The 3,955-nt window shown below is 40.3% G+C and overlaps 1 non-coding gene across 1 annotated transcript; it reads right to left on the bottom strand.

Moving 5' to 3' along the window:
* Positions 1–2,081: 2,081 nt before the first annotated feature.
* LOC115062748 lies at positions 2,082–2,213 on the bottom strand. Its single transcript, XR_003842677.1, has one exon. It is a non-coding gene; the product is annotated as a small nucleolar RNA SNORA17 (small nucleolar RNA).
* Between the last annotated feature and the right edge of the window lie 1,742 nt (positions 2,214–3,955).

Genomic DNA, 3,955 nt, shown 5'->3' with positions numbered 1-3,955 from the left:
GGACATAAACTTTTATTAGTCTGAGATGGTGTTATTTGATGCAGTAGACATTAGTCACCTGTGACTATTCAAATTTAATTTAGTAAAACAAATTTGCTTCTGGGTCATACTAAACAGATTTTAAATATGCACTCACCATAAATAGTTATTATTTAAAATTTCTGTTAGATATCACTATCTTAAAAACATCTGGATTTTAATCATGTTTCTGAAAGCTTTAAATATATTTTTTAATTAAAATTGAACTATGTCACAGCCTCCTTTCCTCCCTCCAGTCCCCTTCCAGCTGCCCTTCCATACCCCCTCAAGTTAATAGTTTCTTTTCCTTTGTTATTGTTACATGTATACATATGTGTATGTATATGTATACACAAATACATAATTACAAGCTGCTGAATTTGTTTTTATTGTTTGTCTATACATAGTTTCAGAGCTGACCATTTCTCATTGGACAGCTAATAACAGGGGGGGGGTTCATTTCTTCTCTAAGCAGTCATTAATTATAATTCTTTGTCTAGGTGTGGGACCCTGCAAAAATTTCCACCTGCCATATTAGCATGTCAATTGTTACAATATCGTTCTCCAGTCTTGTTTATGCAGCCATTGCTAGGATACATTGTTACACTTCCAGGTCTTATGAGTCTTGCAATATTTCCACCCCTTTTCCCAAGATGTTCTTTGAGCAATTGATGCAAGACCTAGGATGTAGATGTGTCTGTTGGGGCTAGGCTCCCCATGATCTGTTGATCTATGCATTTTGACCACTTGTGGATTACTGTGATGGTTTCCATTTGCTGTAAAAAGAGGCTTCTTTGATGAGAAGTGTAGTTATACTTATCTATAAGAATAAGGATAAGATTTAGAATGTAGTTAACTATTATACAACTTTAGTAAATTTCTGATGGTATAAGTTTTTTTTAAACTTTTTAAATTCCACACTGTGTACCCCAATACCACTCATCCCCCACTCCCCTCATACCTGTCCTGGACCCTTGCAGCCTCCTCCCCAACAGAAAAAAAAATCTTATTTAAGCTAAAGTGTGTCACACTATGTCCCTCAGCATACCATTTCCTCTACATTTCTTTGATTTCAAATGTTCATTGTAATGAGTCATTTGGTCTGGTATGAGGCCTCTGACATCTGGTACAGTATCAATACTGGAACCTCAATGCTCCCATACACACATTAGCCTATCCATGCTTCTGTTACTAAGGTCAGCTCTACGTGACCCAGGAGAGTTGCAGGGCCTACTCTCCAGATCACTGCAACAGGTAAGGGGCATAGACAGCCCTCCTGCTCTTTTGACCACAGGTTCAGCTCTTCTATAATGCCTAGGCAAGGGGTGGGGCCAGTTCTGCATAGCCCTCAGACATCAAAATGTCCCCAGACTGAAATCCAGATCAGGGATATCTACCTGGCCTTTGGTGGTAATCGATTCCTGCTGCTACAGGGATATGAACCCAGACTAGTAGCAGCACAAACCAAGACCCCACCATGGTCCCAAACTACTCAAATTAGGCTGTTCTTCACTACCTGCAAGTCTCCAGTTATGCTGTGTGTGTGTGTGTGTGTGTGTGTGTGTGTGTGTATGTGTGTGTGTGTGCGCGTGTTTCCATATCCTCCTGTTTCTCTCTTTCTTCTGTTTCTCCACCATTTACTTGCTCCTCTTAGTGGTGTACTCATGGTCTCTGAGTGTCCGAAGTAGTCTCAGGAGTGGCCTAAGAAGTCCTATACCCCAGCTGTCCATCATAGCTCCAAGCATGGGGTCCTCTTGGGCATGGGCTGTCTCCCACAGTCTGTGTGATGCCAAACTGGCACTCATCTCAGGCTAGCTTTCTGTCCCAGCTCCATGGCACTGGACTGATGATCATCTTGGGTTTGCCCCTTTCTTGGGCCAATCTTGTCTGGTATGTCCATGTAGCCCTATGTGAGGGTTGTCTGTTGCTGGCTCATATCCTGCCCCGGGAAGCCATCTTAGCATGCATATGAGATTCTGGACTGATGCTCATCTCAGGCTAGCTCCCTGTTAGGGTCCCCTGGTGCTGGACTGGAGGTCATTTCAGGCTTTCCCTTTCCAGGATGTATTAACCTACTAACCATTCACATATATACAGGTCAGAACACTGAGCATAGACATAGCCTCTCTTCTCTCTGCCATCTAATGATGCACATGTGACATAGCAGCCACAACTACAATTCCCCTAGTGACAGGGGTAGATGCTTTTTAAAGGTCCATTACCTCAGTAGCTATGTTTCCAGTACCAGGAATTAGTGGAAATCATACAGGAAAGCCTGTGACAAGCAAGTAAGCTTCCTGGAGTCAGCCTACCTTTTTGCACAGCTGTGATGGGTGAATTCTGGAAAGGTGGGGCCCCAGGTGCTTTGTCCAGGGTTGCTTCTTGATGTTGCTGTACCTTCTTATAAATGTTGTTGCTCTGTTCCTCATTTCCTAACAAAGTGTGACTGGAAAAAGAAAGACCATTTATGCCTATACTTAGTTGTGACTGATCTTGCCCACCCTATTGGCCAAAATTTCTGCTGATCATTATAAAGACGTACTTTCATGTAATAATGCTGTTTCGATGAATTGGTGATTTTTTTAAATTCCTGATAATGATTTCATAGTTCTCCTGAACTGATTCAAGTAGATTTAAGCCCCTATAGAATAAAAAGCTACAAATAGAGTTTTGGGTCATGAGTTAATTGCACTAGGAAAAGAAAATTGGCTTAGAACAATTTATGATCAAGGAAAACATTGCTTTTATGTTAGAAATAATGTCACTAATTTCTAGAACTAAAGATCATAAACTGATAATGGACAATAATGGGAACAAAGACAGAAAACAAATGATTGACTACTTAATCTATAGAAGACTTCAAAATAATAAGACACAAGACAGATGATTTGTCTCTTGATATAAAACTTGCTAACTTATGACATAAAAACTATTGCTTTAAATGTATCATGAACTTGTGGAGCTTGAAAAAAACCGGTAAGGGAGCCAGTCCTACAACACTCAGAGGAATCTCCACTCTAACATTGGAGCTTGGTCACACTAGGATTTCAGGGTCCCACAGGCAGCTTGACTCCTAGGAACTCTGACATACCTGGGATCTCAGGATCACAGGATCCCAGAATCACAGGACCACAGAAACAACTGGACTCTGAGGAATTCTGACACAACCAGGATCACAGGAAGGACAGGCTCCAGTTAGATATATCAAGGGCAAGTAGCACTAGAGATAATCAGATGATGAGAGGCAAGCATAAGAACATAGGCAACAGAAACCAAGGTTACTTGGCATCATCAGAACCCAATTCTCCCACCATAGCAAGTCAAGAAAACACCATCACACTGGAAAAGCAAGATTTGGACCTAAAATCACTTCTCATGATGATGACAGAGGACATTAAGAAGGGTGAAAATAACTCCCTTAAAGAAATACANGAGAACACAGGTAAACAGACACAAACCCTTAAGGAGAAAACACAAAAAACCCTTAAAGAATTACAGGAAAACACAATCAAACAGGCTAAAGAAATGAACAAAACCATCCAAGATCTAAAAATGGANATAGAAACAATAAAGAAATCACAAAGGAAGACAACCTTGGAGTTAGAAAACATTCCAAAGAGATCAGAAGTCATCGATGCAAGCGATAGAATCTCAGGTGCAAAAGATACCATAGAAAACATTGACTTAAGGGTGAAAGAAAATGCAAAATGCAAAAAGCTCCTAACCCAAAACATCCAGAAAATCCAGGACACAATGAGAAGACCAAACCTAAGGATAATAGGTATAGAAGAAAGCAATAATATCCAACTTAAAGGGCCAGTAAATATCTTTAAGAAAATTATAGAAGAAAACTTCCCTAACCTAAAGAAAGAGATGCCCATGAACATACAAGAAGCCTACAGAACTCCAAATAGACTGGACCAGAAAAGAAATTCCT

This window comes from Mus pahari, chromosome 20 (genome assembly GCF_900095145.1).
Source record: "Mus pahari chromosome 20, PAHARI_EIJ_v1.1, whole genome shotgun sequence".
In the NCBI taxonomy this organism is placed as follows: Eukaryota; Metazoa; Chordata; class Mammalia; order Rodentia; family Muridae; genus Mus; species Mus pahari.
This window is presented reverse-complemented; position numbering and strand designations above follow the sequence as displayed.